At 47.2% G+C, this 16,683-nt stretch overlaps 1 protein-coding gene across 4 annotated transcripts in view; it reads left to right on the top strand.

The window, feature by feature from the left end:
- Window positions 1-16,683, top strand: part of PXK (PX domain containing serine/threonine kinase like) — a 917,751-nt gene that overhangs the window by 245,619 nt on the left and 655,449 nt on the right. The window lies entirely within an intron of this gene.

Here is a 16,683-nt window from a genome sequence, read left to right as displayed (position 1 = left end):
TACATGGGCCTTTAAATCCAGCATGGAAGCACCCACACAGTCTAGTTCTAAGAACCAAGCCATGCGGTCTAGTGTTTTGGGTGTGGCAGGCCTGGAACTACTTTCCGTGGTACTACTTTACCTGGGCTATATAAACCACACCCTGACTGCAGAAAACGTTTGGTGTTATTCTGCAACCAAAAGCGTGACGCTCACCGTGTCCAGCTCTTGGTCTTCAGCATCTTCCTGTAATCCTGCAAGAACAAGAACAAGATTATTCTGTTTTACCTGAGAAAACACCATCCAGCACTCAGCATCTCAACTGGGCTGCAATCTGTGGAAACCGAGAGAAGAAGAAATATCACTCACCTGTGAGGCCTTCCGGCGAACCGCTACCATAGCTGCTGTTCGAACATTGCGACCTGCAATAACGAGAAAGGGAAAAAACAATATTAGAACGCGCGCTTCCAAAACATCGAATTCCATCAGTCTTACCTGAATTCCATTGCGCTATGCCACGCTTCCATCCGGAGCACCACAGCAACATCTGCAAAGGAAAATAGACCTATTCAGGTTCGCTTTCAATATTAAACAACTGCACAGTGCTGTACTTACCTTGACGGATTCCGGGGGCCTGTTTTTCATCGCGCTCTCATTCACTCGCAGCACCACAGCAGCCTGTGAGGAGAAGAAGAAAACACAGGTTAGCTTTGAAAGACAATAAAGGCGCTGCGCTTCGCGCTTTCTCTTACCTAGAAAACGTGCCTCTCCTTCCGGCACGCCAGCATCAAGACCTTTGCACCTGAAAAGGAGGAGATAAAGACATTAACGAATTCGCACCATAAACAGAACAAAGACTTACAATTAACAAACCTACCTGCCTACCAGCAGATTCGGGGTCACAGCAGGCCTGGGCCCAAGGCAGGTGTACTGCATCAGTGAAGCAACTCGGGCAGCTAGCCAACAAACGTCAAGCGCCCCTGCACAAGAAACGCAGGACGGATAGCTCACCCTACAAATAACTAAGATTCATTATTCAGCACTGGGCAACTACGCATCCAGGGTTCCAGATCTCAGAGCCTTCCAGACGCCCCCGTGGATATCAGGTGAGTGTAACACCTTGTACATGGCTAAAGTTGAAGTGTTATTCATTTTAAACATCACTAATCCATATTTTGTCAGCTATACGCTTCTTTAAAAGACATATTGATGACATCTTACTCATCTGGGACACCAGATTGGCAAACATCAAGGAGTTTCATAACTGGATTAATGGGCTCAATCCTCATCTCAGATTCACATATGGCCAAAAGCACTGTAGGTATCCCTTTTTTAGATCTGGAGATTAAAGAAATAGAGGGTATGCTGGATGTGAGTCTCTATAGAAAACCCACTGACACAATCCTTCATTATCAAAGCTATCATCCTAAGGCTCTCGGAGAAAATTTACACTTTGGTCATTTTCTTCGGATTAGGAGAAATTATACCCTTGTTCAAGATTTCAAAAAGCAAGCTAATATTGCGCATGATAGATTTCTCAATAGAGGCTATCACAGTCATACTCTCGGGCAATAAAAAAAAAGAGCAAGAAACCTGGACCGATCCGCGCTCTTGGAGAAATCAAACACTAAGAAAGAAACTTCACGGATGGTTTGCGTTACTTCGTTCAGTTCTCATAGTAATGACATAAACGCATTTTGAAAAACTGGCATGTTTGACAGTTTAACAATCCCGAAATGGAACCACCTCTTTTTGCATTCAAGATGCAAAAACATCAAACAACATTTGGTCAGTTCTGACGGAATCTAGATTAAACCCTCTACTAATTTGTAATCATACGTGGGATTGCGCCCCACTCTAACCCCCTGTGAAAGGACCTTACCCTTGCAGAGGTTGCACAGCTTGTAATCTTGTAATTTTACATTGGTCAAATTGAACTTTGAAGTCAACCACAGAGAATGGCACTTTAAGTTTCATAGTACTTGCAAAAGTACCAATGTAATGTATGTGATGCAATGTCCTTGCCGCAAGATGTATGTAGGAAAAACCATGAGGCAAATTAGAACCAGAATCACAGAACATCAGTCCAAAATTAGAATCAACACTATGTTGGCTCCCTTAGTTGAACACTTTCTATTGATGTCATAGTGAGGAAGATATGGAATGGTGGGTGGTCGATGAGGTTATTTGAGTGGACAAAAGGAGCACGGAACAGCTTCTAGCATGGAAAGAGCCATTCTCGATATACAAATTGGATAGCTATGAATCTGGACTAAACCAACAGGAGGAGTGGCAGCCGTTGGGTTTGTCGTGACATTTCGGCTCACCTATCTCTTTGGTTGGCTTCTTGGTTATGATACATGCAACCTTTGTACTACATTATGTTGATTTTGGCAGATGGATGCACTGATTTCAATCTGTGTCTTTTGCAACAATATTACCAATTTTATACAACATTGCTCCATTTTGGCAGGAGGATGTATTGACTGGATGATTTTATTTTCATTAATTTCTTGTTGGGTGAAATCATTTTTTTTTTTTTTTATTTGTTTATTTTAAACCAGCACACAGATGACAGCATGATCAGTGACAGACAACAAAGTATAACCATCAATGTAAGACATGAGTCCTTCTCGGAACCCCCTCCCCCTTCACCCTTTCCGAATCAGGGTTTGTTGTGATCCAGTTAGGCATGATCAGGATTTGGCTAATCGCAGTTCAACTGGAGGGCCCTTGCGATGAAGCGCGGTTTGTAGGTTAGTGCCGGGAAGTTCCGGTCATATTCCAGGAATGGTTCCCAAGAGTTCAGGAAGCAGTGTAGAAAGCCAGCTTTGGCTGCAGTGATTTTTCTCAGCTATTAAAATGTCCCAGAGTTTTAGCCACCAAAGGGTTATCAGGGGACCCTCTGCAGATTTCCATGTTCGCACTATTGTGATGTTTGCGGCCAGCAAGTGTTCCGTTATACGAGTAGTCTTTCTGCCGGCCTGTGGGAAGATGCCCGGAATCGGGACTCCCAGGAGGACAGATTCGGGATCTAGGGGAATTGGCACTTGAGTTATGTCTTTTATTGTGGCAATGTATTGGGACCAGAACTCCCTTACTGTCGGACAAGTCCACCACATATGAAAGTAGGAGCCCGGGAGACCACAGCGGCGCCAGCACAGGGGATCCAGTGCCCAGTGAAAGTGGTGCAAGCGAGTCAGGGGATAGTACCATCATAGGAGCAGCTTGTAGGCACATTCTCGGTTGGTGACGCAGAGGGAAGAAGCGTGTGTCCTCGACCAGATGTCCACCCAGGATTGGTCCTGTATGGGGCGCCCTAGGTCCACTTCCCACTGTGACATGTAGGGGGCCCTAGTGGTCAGGGGGTTTCCTTGTAATAGTTTATAGAGAGCAGAGATCTTTCCTTGTGATGGTAAGTCTTTCATGGTAAGTTCGAGGGGGGTGGGGGCGCGCAACGCTGCTGATCGTGTCAGCGGGTGGGAGCACCAGTGTCGGAGTTGTGAGTTTGTAAACCTGCCCGTTTCTGCTAGTTAGAAGGCGCCTTGCATTGCTCGAAGGAGTGCGGCTGGTTTTCCTTCGAAGAGTTGGCCGAGTGCTTCCAGTCCTCCCGCAACCCAGTTCCAAAGGTTTGAGGTGTAGGACCCCTCGAGAAGGCCGGGTTATGAAAGATTGGGGGGGAGGGGCCCAGACCTCTCAGGATTCCCTTACATTTCAGAGCCTAGTCCCAGGCCTTCACTGTGTGTTTGGTGGACGAGAGGGTCCTCTGCCAGGTTCGGCATAGGAAGGAGGGATATATATGGAAGGAAGCGCAGGGGGAGAGGCAGGCAGATTGTTCTAACTCCACCCATTTTGGGCGCCCCAAGGTATTGGTCCAAGCCTGGTGATGGACTGCTATGTGGTATTTCCGGAGGTCAGGAACTCCCACTCCACCCAATCTGTAGCCACCCATCATGGTCCTCGGAGGGATACGCAATTTTCTACCCCTCCAAATAAACCTGAGCATTTGCCTCTGTATGCGTCGCAGTGGCGGCAAGGGGATTGTGATGGGCAAGGACGAACAGGCGTAGAGGAATCGTGGAAGGAGGTTCATTTTGCAAGTGGTGATACAGCCAAGAAGTGAGATCTCCTGCGAGAGCCAGCGGTCAAGGTCTCTCTCCAGCTCTCTGAATAGGGAGGGAAAGTTTACCTGATTGACTTCCCAAGGATGGGCAGGAATCTGGACCCCGAGGTAGGGAATGCACTTTTCACTCCATTGTATCAGGCATAACACTTCCAGGGAGTCCCGTTCCCCCAGGCCCAGCCCAACCCCCAGGGCCACTGACTTCACAAAGTTCATGGTGAAACCTGCTACTCTCCCAAAACTAAATCTCTACGAGGGCTGGAGCCAGGGAGGCGGCAAAGTCTGTAATAGATAACAGGATATCGTCGGCATAGAGTGCTATCTTGTGTTGGGAGGGGCCGACTTAGAGGCCATTAATTCGTGAGTTCAAGTGGATTAGTTGGGCGAGGGGTTCCATGGCCATGGCAAAAAGGAGGGGGGGTGAGGGGGCTTCCCTGTCTAGTTCCGCAGGTCAAGGGAATCTGGTCAGACAGGAGGCCATTAACTCTAAGGAGGGTCTTTGGAGATTGGTAGTTAGCCAGGACCAGCTTTTGGAAGGCCGGACCAAAGTGGAAGGATTCGAGGGAGAGCCGTAGGAACATCCAGTCCACTTTATCAAAAGATTTAGTTGCATCTAGGGCCAGTAGGGCAAGTTGCAGCTGGTCTTGGTGTGCGATGTCTATGAGGTTCAGAGCTCTGAGGATGTTATCTCCAGTCTACCTGTGCAGGATAAACCCAGTCTGATCTGGGTCGATTATGTCGGGGAGGACACTTGCTAGTCGGTTTGCCAAAATCCTTGAGTTTATGTTAGCATCTAAGTTTAAAAGTGAGATGGGCCTGTACGAGTTGTTATTTCTGGGGTCTTTCCTGGGCTTCAGGATGAGGACCGTAATCGATTCCTGCATGGAGGGGGTGATGGATCCCGAATTGGTGAAAGAGTTGAAAAAGGGTATCAAGGGGCTATTAATTGGGGGCGGAGGATTTTGGGAGCCTGGGGCTCTGTGCTTAATTGTCTTGATGGCTGCATCAACTTAATCAGCTGAGATAGGGGTCTCGAGGCTCTCCTTTGCGTTGTCCTTGAGGCGGGGTAGAGCTGCATTTTGCAAATAGATCTGTTGCTCCTCCTGGCTTCTTAGAGATGCCGACATTACAAAAGGTGTGCAACTGCGAAACGTAATTTGTCTCGCTCTGAATACTGGGCTATGCCCTGAGGGTCGCAAAGGCGCAAGATAGAATTTCGTTCTCTTTGCTTTGGCGAGTTTCTCCACTAGCAGTTTATTTGCCTTATTAACTTCGGCATAGTATCCTCTTGTGGTTTTTGTCAGCAGGCGTGCTGTAGCTTCTGCGTAGTGCGCCTCCAACCTTTTCCGGGCGGCCTGTAGCGCCCAATTAGATTTCGGGGACCAGCCTGTACGTTTGTGGGCAGCCTCAGCTTCTTGGACCTCATTCTCCAGGGTTATGCGAGTCTGCTGCCTGCGCTTGTGAAAGGCTGCACCCTGAGCAATTAGTTCTTCTCTCACCACGGCCTTCATGGTATCCCAGGTATTAGCTGGGGACGTGTCTTCGTTCGGGTTTTCTTTAAGTTTGTAATGGATTTCGCTATAGAGTCTCTTACTGCCATGTCATTTATAATAGGGTCATATCGGTTCCATCGGCGTCGTGGGGGGGGGGACACTGTTTGAAGTATTAGATGCCTCTTTGAACTGTATGTATTTTGAAAACCTTTTGTATAATTTTGTAATTCTCTCTCATACATGGTTTTTGGCCATTTGTATATTACATTTCCATAATTCTTTAGCTCCATTACACCCAGATGTGTGTATTCTACTATACTATGTCTTTCTAGGTTCACACAATGCATGCATTTGAGTGGGTGCGAGGGACAGAGCATGACATGGTTTCATCATGCATTTGAGCCTTTCTGGGTTTTTTTATGACCGGATTGCATCAACTTTACCATTACAAACATTACAGTGGATGCAAGGGGCACAATAAGATATTTTTCATTATACATTTGGACTGTTTTTGGTTGATGCACAATGCATTATTAACTACTAGTAGGAGTGCTTTTTTGTTGTTGTTGTACATTCCGTTTATATTGATGGTTCCACGTTCTATTTAGATTTAATTTCTTTAACCATAGCGATTTGGTTCGATTTAGACTGTGTTGTGAAGTGTCACCATTTCTGTGCGTTCCGCTATTGTGTGCATTACAGGACCTTTTTTTTCCGGCTCCTGACAGGGAGACACATTAGCGGTCTAGCTTCTTTGTCTGTGGACCTGAAGTTCCAACACAGTCAGTGCTCTTTTCTGTGTTTCCTATAGCCTCAGGACCTCACTTTCCTACTCCCAAGCGTCAGAAGCACTTGACGGTGGTCACATGATACAAGCTTCCATCGCGCCTGGTTTTGTATGCCGGAACGAAATGCTCATACTCCTACGTCCCGTCCCTATACTTTTGGGACATTCCATTGACGGGACCGGTGCACTTTTTTAAGCATCAAAAAATAACTTTTTTGTCCTTCTTTTATTTCTACACAGGGCCACTGCACGTGACCAAAGCCCCGCCTTCCTGAGCTTCGCCCTTCAGTCCTTTTCTCCACGCGGTCGGGGTTGGAGGAACTTGCATTTTAGGGAATGTTTTGTTCCCTTGTCCTTCATATTCCTGCTCCAGTTCCACAGTCTTCTTTCTTCCGTCTATGCCGTAGCGTCTGGGATTCGTGTCCTGTTCTTCGTGCAAATGTCGTTTCGCGAGGACAGATCCCCATCATCACTGTCTGGAGTGCTTGGGCCCGGACAACCGGTGGGACTCTTGCTTCTATTGCGACTCCCTCTCCGTCCGTACACTCCAGCGTCGGCTTGTTTGGTGGGAGGAGGTGTTCCAACGGATTCCTCCTTCGCATTTATTTCATTTTTGTATTTTATTTGATGGTTATACAGCGCACAAAGCCCAGAGGCACCTAGGCGATTTAGCTTAAGAATTCGGTTACATAATAAGTGCTTGAGATGACAATTTACAAGGGTTACAGGTCAGGCAAACATCAGAATGCATACAGTTTAGAAAAAGCTAATCTTTGTTAAGCTACAACTAAATTACATACTTAAGATATGATAGGTAGTGGCATGTATAATCTAGGAAAAGCTTGTCTTTTCTGACGTGGAGCTTCATCTAAATTGCATACATAAGACATGCTAGGTAGTGAAGTGTACAGTCTAGGAAAACTTGCCTCTTGTTGCGGGAGCTACATCTAGAGTACATAAATAAGACATGTTAAGTGGTGGCATATAAAACATTGGAACACTGGCCACTTGTTGCAGGGATGTACAACTGAATTGCATATATAGGACATGATAGGTAGTGACATATACAATCTAGGAAAGGTAATTAGCCTTGTGTTACGGGGAGCTCTATCTAACTTGCATACATAAGACATGCTAGGTATTGAAGTGTACAGTCTAGGAAAACTCGCCTCTTGTTGCGGGCAGCTACATCTAGAGTACATACATAAAACATGTTAAGTAGTGGCATATACAACTTTGGAATACTCGCCTCTTGTTGCGGGGAGCTACATCTAGATGGCAAGCAATAGGACATGATGGGTAGTGGGATCAACAGTCTAGGAAAACGCCCACTATTTGTAGCAGAGAGCTTCATACTGATCGTGCTATAGCAAAACCTGAGATGGACATATGGTAGGTGCCATGTGAGTATGAGCTAGAAAACTGCTTTGTGGTTAAAGTGGGGTCCAAGACCGGCAAGCTAGGCAAGGAAGGCTACAATATGATCTAGCTGGAAAAGAGACATCTCGTAGTGAAGGGACTATGCAAGAATAGCTGATAGCCGGACCACCAGAGAGCACAGTGAACATCATAGGGCAATATCTGTAGGTTAGAGCAATGGTGAAGGGGGAGCACATGGGTTGAAGATGAGGGACTCTCATAGGTACTAGGCTGAGGCAGTCAGGCTTACTGAGGCATATGGAAAACATAAACAGTATCGCATGTACCACTATAAATGTTAATGTTACGACAGTAACTAGAGGAATAATACACTTCGAATACTTGGAAGCATTGTGACCAGATAGGATTGTAAACCTGATAACTGTGGACAGTTGAAGAGTGCAGCCGTCCAGGATACACTGTGGGTCAGCACATGGGTTTGTATTTACAGCAGTTCAACAAAAAAAAGGAAGCGTCCGGTAAGTTCCTTCCTTTTGAAGGCACCCGGCCAGGGGACTCCTTCCCAGGTTCTTCTGGTTCCGGGAGGGGCCCAAGTGGCTCTGGTACCAGGGCTCTCCCTGAGGTGTCCTAAAAAGGATCTAACCTGGACTCCAGAGTTTGCTCCGAGGTCCCCTTTAAAGGGGCTGCCAGAACCGGATCTTCATTCGGGGTTCCCCATCCTTGCGTGTGTCAGCTGAGGCTGTATCACTACTTTCTCTGCTCCTTCTGCACCTTCTGGCTGACTCAAACCCTGACACAACCCTATCTAACCTTCATCTCTCTATCTCTTACACTCGTGATGTCCTTGCCCCTGTCATGAGAATCAGCTTGAAGCCCAAATCCAAGTGAAACTCTTATTACGACTCCGACCTTGTCACCCTTAAACGCAAGTGCAGAGTGGCTGAGACAAAGTGGAGGGCATCATGTGCACTCCCTGACAAACTGGTCTGCTGCATGCTCCAAAGGCAATACAGACTCTCTGTCCTTATCCAAAAGAGAGCCCACATCAGTCTCTGCAGCATCTAACAAGTCGGCCGAACTCTTCAAAATCTGCAAGGAGCTGACCAATCCTGCTGCAGTCTTTGCCTCTCCTGTTCCCTCCAAGGCCCTCTGCATGGCCTTGGCTTCTCATTTCATCACTAAAACCCAGGACATCGTGTCCACCCTCTCTTCCCCTACCTCCTCCTTCTCCTCTTTCTCAACTCCTGGCGCACCTGTGGCCATCTCTCCTCCTCCTTTCTCTTCCCTTGTTCACCCCAGACAATGTTTCTAGACAAGTCTGATCTATGAAAGTCTTTGTCAAAGCAGGTTCTCCCCTGTTCATCCAGAACCATCAAGGACCACATCGACACCCTTTCTCCAGCCTTGGCTGATTTCTTCAATCACTCCTTTGCCACTGGAACCTTCCCCTCTCCCCTTAAGCCCTCCCTTGTGCACCCCCTTTTAAAGAGGCCCTCTGCTGATCCTTTCTCTCCAGCTAACTATTGCCCGATCTCCATCACGCCTTTCCTGGGCAAACTCTTGGAAAAGCTGGCCATCTCCCAGCTTAATCTTCACACTGAATCTGTTGGTTGTCTCCATGACCAGTAGTCTGGCTTCGGAGCTGCCAGAAGCACGGAAACTGCTCTCCTGAACACCTGCTCTCCAACCTTGATTCTAACCTTCCTTTTGTCCTCATTTTCCTTTATCTTTCTTCCGCTTTTGATATGGTCAACCATTCCATCCTGCTCAGTCGCCTCCGTGATAACCGGTATCACTGATCAGGCCCTGGCCTGGCTGACCTCCTTTCTCACTAACCGACCCTCTCGGGTCAACTTGGGTCTTTCCTCTCTTCCATCTCTCTCTCTGCTTGTGGTGTCCCCCAGGGGTCTAACCTTTCTCCCTGGCTTTTCAAGCACTACCAGGCACCTCTTGCCCACCGCATCGCTACGTTCCTCTCCAACTTTCAGTGTTATGTGGATGACACCCAGCTCTTTTTCACGCTCCCCTCAGCTCCCTCTTCGCCTTCTCTCATACCAAACTGTCTGGCCGCAATTCAGGAATGCTGCGCCGCCAGTCACCTCTGCCTTAATGCCAGTAAGACTGAGATCCTCCTCATCGGAACACCATCTCTCTCTCTTTCTCTTTTCCTCTCTTTCTCTTTTCCTCTCTTTCTCTTTTCCTCTCTTTCTCTTTTCCTCTCTTTCTCTCTTTTCCTCTCTTTCTCTTTTTCTCTTTCTCTCTTTCTCTCTTTCTCTTTTTCTCTTTCTCTCTTTCTCTCTTTCTCTCTTTCTCTCTTTCTCTCTCTCTCTCTCTCTCTCTCTCTCTCTCTCTCTCTCTCTCTCTCTCTCCTCTTCCTGCGAGGCTAAGAACCTTGGGGTCATCTTCGAATCCACCCTCTCCTTCTCTCCTCATATCTCTGACATCTCTAAGAAGTCCAACTATCAGCTCTACCTCCTCAGAGGTATTCTCCCTTTCCTCCCTTTCCCCAGAAGCTCACTGTCTCCAGAGCTCTGGTTGTCTCTAAGCTAGACTACTGCAACAGCCTCTTTCTCAATCTTCCTGCCTCTACTCTCGACCTCTACAACTTATACAGAACAGGGTGCAAGACTTGACCTTGGCTCGAAGCCCAGGGATCGTATCTCTCCAGCTCTGAAATCTTCACTGGCTCCCCATGGTGGCAAGGAACACGTTCAAGACCCCCTGCATCTTCCAAAAGGCTTTCTGGGGCCTGAGACCACACTACCTCCAACTCGCTCTCTTCCTAAACATCTCCCTTCTCGAGCTTTCTGCTCATCCACCTCAAACTCTCTGAGAAGAGAGTTGGTGGCAGATCTCTCTTTGGCTGGGGCCTCACTCCGTAACAGCCTCCCTGCCTATCTCAAACTTGAGCAGAACTATCTCCGGTTCCAGAAGCAACTCGGACCTTCCTTTTTGCTTCTGTTTTTTCACTTCCTCTGCTGTTGTCCTGACTGCTCCAAGTACTGGTCACCTGACTACCCTCTGAACTTGGGCCCAGTCTACTGCATGTCCAGTTGCCCTTCGCACTGCCTCTTGGCTCCCCCAGCACTTGTGGTCTGTATCTGAAAACATACAGTCCCCTCGTTCTGTACTTTTAAGCCACCCGCAGGCTGTGCTTATTGAGTTACCTGCACTTAGCCACCTGCTGGCTGCACTTTGTTACCTGAATGTCTCCCCCCACCCCCACCTCCCTCTGCACTTCGCCCCTTCCTCTTCCCGGGAACGCACAATCTGAATGACAAAAGGCCTAGTAAGATTGTTGTGTTGTCCTCCCTCTGTTTCCCACTCCTTGTCTTTTCGTGCCTAGAAACACTTGTGTACATGCGCGTTATAAATGCCATATCATCTATCGTATCCCACTTCTGCCTGGATTTCCAACACTGGGCCTGGTAACGCTGGCGGTATTACCGCCGGCGGTATTAGCCCTACCGCCAGCGGTATTAGCCCTACCGCCGAACTCCCCGGCGCTAATAGCGCGGATCACGAGTTCGGCGGTAATGTAATTCCCCATTGAGCCCATTCGGGAATGCCCCATTCCCCATTGGGCTCAATGGGGAAAATTTGCGCTCTTACCGCCGGCAGTAAATAGCGCGAATTCTCGGCGGATTTCCCCCCAGTTCAGAGTGAGGGCGAAATCCGGCAAAGTCCTGATTTGGCGGACCCTTAAATCCGGCGGTAATAGCGCGACCGCCGGATTTGAGGGTTACCGCCAAAGTCGTGATCAGGCCCACTGTGTCTTGTTCTTTCTGCCTCTGCTGCTACAGCATGCACTCCAGTAACAGTTCCAGCTCCTGCCTATTGCCTGCACCTGAGGGGGCCTTTTGGTGCCTCCCACGTTCCTTAAAGTGTGGGCAGTTAGGCTTAATTGCCTGACTACTGCTACAGCATGCCTCTTCAGATCTCTTCCTCGTCCCACTACTCATGGGATTATGAGACTTGTAGTCTCCAAAAACAAAGTTAGTTCATTTAAGTGACTGCTTGATTTTAGGGGTAGATTTACTTCCTTCAAAGTCATTTAAAGATCAACCATTAGAATGCATCGTTACAGGGGAAGACAATTTACTTAAGGCAATATTTCTAGATTTCTTTCCATTATACCTTTGGGAGTAAGGAGGGCATTTATCCTGAAATACCTTGAATGGTCCTTCTGTTGGTAAGGCTTGCTCAGATGTTATAGTACTTGTGCCCAGAGCCACATATCTTATATGTGGGTCCAGGGACATTATAGTGACAATAAGCCATTACCTGTTTTGGCAAGCTTGAAAGGTTTTCCCTTTCAAAGGACACATTCCTCCCACATTGAGAGTGAGGTGGGTGAAAATGAGAAAGTGATCACTCCAGGAGAGAGGAGTGGTGAGAGGGTTAGAGAGGGGGAGGTCTGAGTAGATCAGAACATCCAGGGTGTGCCCTGCTGAGTGAGCCAGGCCAGAGGGAAGTATAGAGACAGAGAGAGAGTCACAGAGGTTGCCAAAGAGTCCTGAAGTAGGGCACATAGCATCCAAGTGGATGTTCAGGTCTCCGAGGAGAAGTTGAGAGGTAGAGGCGAGGGGGACAGGAAAGCCCACTCGGAGAGAAAGAGGGCCACCTGGCCAGGCGGCCTGTAGTTGGCAGCCACAGTGACAGAAAGGCCAGGAGAGATGGCCTGCAGACCAGGCATTTAAACAAGAAGTAGTCAAACTCTGAGTTGCAGAGGCTGTGCATCGGAAGGCGTGTAGGAAGGCTGCCTTTCCCCATATGAGCCTGATTGTGGAGATTGCATGCCAGCAGTGTGTTGGAGAACGAGACGAGGAGCTGCTGTCAAGCCGTAGGTCTCGGGAGTGAGAGGGACTCCTTAATCGAGTGGCCACGCTGAAGACGCCTTCAGCGAGGAAGGGTGTGGGTCCCTGTGAAGCCAGAAGCAGCAGAAGTTGAGGCAGAAACCGTGGAAGTTGGGCAACCCGGAGAAAAAGGATTACAGAAGCCCGTGAATCAAAAATTCATTATGATTCCTTGTTCAAGCACTGCTGGCAACAGTATCGAGTCCATTCTTCACTTGCGTATAAGCAGAAGCGAGTTGAAGTTGTTTGTTGAACTTTTAGCAATGGGACAATGAAAAAGTAGGACTCGTGTGTGATTGGTAATTTCTCTTTTCACTGGCGTGAAGAGCAAAACCCTGCAGAAAGCCATTGTTAGGCTCTTTAAACATTGTCAACTTTATGAAGTGGTTGAGTGTGCCTAATTTTGCTTTTCAATGGAAGAGTGACCTTTGCATCTTTATTCACACAAACATGAAATGCTCATAAAAAAGTCAAGTTTTTTAACGTTGTATCTACAATTGAAGAGAGTGCCCACATTGCCCAAGCAAGAGTATTCCCCTATTCAAACTTAAAGGAATGGTTCGGTCAAAAAATGTTATTGTCCCTACGTGTCGGCCATGTGTTTTCAAGCCTAAGTCGCTTGATTTTAGAAACATTTCCTATGGACCTTACCCGAGTTTTCGTCCATTAAACGCACGCGAAAACAGGCACCAGGGCGCTGCCATTTTGTGATAATCCTATCACTTGCCCCATCGCCCTGGCTGACCTGCTTTTGCGGCACTAAATCATATCCCCCGCCCCTGAGCCTGACATTATCAAAACATTCTTATTCCCCGCCTCTCTCCGTGACGTTACTGTGCTGCATAGGCAAACGCGCCCAGTCGTCTTCTACGTGACTTCACACAGAACCCGGAAACCAACACAGATCAACTCACAACACAGCACGCCACAATTCGGAATATGAAACTGTACTTTAAAATCAAACAGCAATACAGTACATTTGGTAAAGTACATTTATTTGACATTAAATATTTAGAGAATATTCAGCAATTGGCATATTAAATCGGAATGGAATTTTTTTTCTTTTCTCTTGATCTGCAAATCCGTAAATGTTTATCGTGAGTCACGCGTTGTTCCTTTATGGTACACAGGGTGTTGGTTTTCGTTAAAAGAAGCACTTTGGACGCACGGTGAACCGCAAGGCTGTTCCATCAACTAGGCACTAGGCCACCGTAAAGGTCGATATGTTGCTTCTAGCCGCTAGTACCGCGTAAGGGCATATGGCTCCTTGGCGATCGTCCCATAAGATGGTCAATGTAGTGCAGTTGTTTACCAGAAGCTGCAGCTGGCGGTTGAAGAAGCCTTTCTGCCGGGGTCTGGAATAGGTGGCAGTGGCAATATGGTAGGATGTACCTGTTTAGAAAACATAAAAATTGAAATTAGTCTCACCAGCCGATCTTTATTACTATTATTAATTTTATTTATTACGGGCGAGCTGAAACTATTTGCTTGCGAGGATAGTGCAATGGAGTATGTTGGGCTCTAAAAGCAATGCGAAAACTAACGAAATAAATCGAGGGAAACACACAAACTAATGTTTTTTTTTACTGTTGAACCACTGAGAAACGACTGTCTACATGCGTGTCGAATGGGCACATGCATGCCCATGTGTCCGGTAGAAAGACGATCCCACAAATGTTGTACTTGCTATTCATTCATTCATTCATTCCGGTATAAAAGCGTCTAAAAAGTTACTTATATTATATTTGCCATTTCCATTGTATCTCTGCGTAATGCAGTCCGTAAATCCCACTGTGTTCGTGCCAACGATTTTTCATATACTGAACTAACATGAAACTCGGTCTAGTTTCAGAATTTTCAGCCTTATCGTCGCTTACGTTATTGCCCACCTCCTTCAAATGAAGTCCTTTCGGCATGGTCCCTGTCTCTCAAGGTCAAAAAACAATAGAACCTTATACTGCCAGTGCAATTCGTGGGCCTCTTCAGCCCGCGAGCATAAAATCAAAGCCGCTGACCTTCACTCTGCATGAGCGTACATTCTTACTTAGCAACATCCCGTGTAAAGCCATCTGTGAGAACTTGAATTTTCGACTCCATGTTTGGACTAGGCCTCAATGTGCAAATGCGAACTGGCTTCTCTCCCATCTGCAATGCCTCGCTTGGCGCGTTATAAGGCCCCCAATTTTGTCCTCGTTGTCCGCGAGCTTTGCAGCCCTAGAGAACCATAACTATGGAGACATTGGGCCTCATTACAAATCAGGCGGTCCGGAAATAACGGTGGTGGTAAACCCGCTGCCACCGTTGTTTCCGGACCGCCTGATCCCGACTCCTGCAGGCGGGAGGTGATGTTCCTGCCAGGTCTGACCTGGCGGGTTTAACATCGCCCGCCTGCAGGCGAACGAGGAAACACTGGCAGCATTACGAGATGCTGCCGGTGTTTCCATGATCCCCATTCCCATTGAGTCCCATAGGACTCAATGGGAATGGGGATTAACACCATTCCGCCTCCGTGATTCCCGGGAAACCGGGGTTGTAATGCCCCGGTAATTCCGGGAATCACGGAGGCGGAATGGTAATACGAGTCTGGCGGTAACCAGGCGGTTTTACCGCCTCGGTTACGGCCGGACTCATAATGAGGCCCATTGACTTTTTGGGGGAAGGTCAGGGAAAGTATAAAGTACCCGAGGAGTTGAGTTGAAAGTGAGATTTATTGTTTATTTGTTTTATTATTTGCAATACGCAAGCCTCCCCTCGGTTAGCAGTGCGCAGCATTTACATGAGATTGCGAAACTTAGTTACAGCAACAAAAATATATACATACACATATTCACAAGATCAGCAATATGAGGTGAATAGAGAGAGAAGTCAAAGATGACACCCATGTTGTTCGCCAGCCAGGATGGTGACAATGATTTATTTAAACCGGGATTTGAACTTCTCAACGAGCTCTGCTTTGGGTGGACATGGCACAAAGGCAATGTTTGGTGGCAATGCATCAGTGCTCTGCACAGAAACGCTCAAAATTCCATATCTGTGCTTCTCTAGTACACGAACAATAAGGCCTTTAACAAAGTCGAACGCCATTTCCTCATATTGTCACGGCTCGCTCCCTTCGCTCCCGTTCCTGCCACTTGGGGGCATGTTTTGGGGTTTATTCCCTACTGGACATTTCCTCCGGACCTTATGCTACAGTGTTCTGATGAATTGGGAGCGCTAAAACCTTATTTTCCAAGTTACTTCCCTTCCGGATTCATTCCAGGTTTTTGGCAGCCAGCATGCTACTTTAATCAAATGACTATGCTTCCCAGAATGCCTGGCTCACTGCTTCACCTCCTCCCTTGCAGGACAAGGCTGGGTGGAGGATAGGCAACACCTGTGGCTGCAGGTGCAGCAGGCGGCACACCTGAGGAGTGTGCTCGTTAAGCAGCTTTAAAAGCCTCAGTTTGCTTCAGTCCAGCGCTGGTTATTGTTGCAGTGTTCCTGTTGTGACTGGTCCCTTGTTCCTTGTTCCTAGCTTTTGTGCCTAGTTCCTAGTTCCTGTTTCTTGTTCCTCTGCCCTGGATTTCGGATTTTTGTACTTAATTGATTTCTGCTTTCTGGATTTCCCTTTCTGTCTTCCTCTGTCTGCAGGCAGCCTTTCTCTGTGCTTTACCCTTTGATGCTGCCCAATTTGCCTGTGTTCTCTGTTTCTTTGTTGCTGTCCTTTGCTACTGAAAAACTTGATGCTTTAGTCTTTCCCTTTATAGATTTAGCTTCCTGCCTTAAGGTTTCCTTTTGTGATATCATTTTCCCTGCTCCTGATCCTTACTTTCTATTGGGATCCATTCCATGTTTTCCATCGCACTTCTGCATTTATTTCCCATTGATTATTAGGTGTGGGTGTTATTGTAACTAGTCCCAGTGTGAATGCCCTTTTGTTTTCCTCACTATTTTATAATCACTATTCCTACTTGCCCCTTGACTAGGGTCTTATGTATTTAGTTTCCTCCACCCATTGCTGTTATAGCTTTCAGGGTCCCTGTTTGATCAACTGGGTTCGTGAGTTTACTGACATTCAAGTGGTCT

This window comes from Ambystoma mexicanum, chromosome 2p, assembly GCF_040938575.1.
Source record: "Ambystoma mexicanum isolate Mex_15411 chromosome 2p, UKY_AmexF1_1, whole genome shotgun sequence".
Classification (NCBI taxonomy): domain Eukaryota; kingdom Metazoa; phylum Chordata; class Amphibia; order Caudata; family Ambystomatidae; genus Ambystoma; species Ambystoma mexicanum.
Note: the sequence above shows the minus strand (reverse complement) of the source record. Positions and strands in the feature narration are given on the sequence as shown.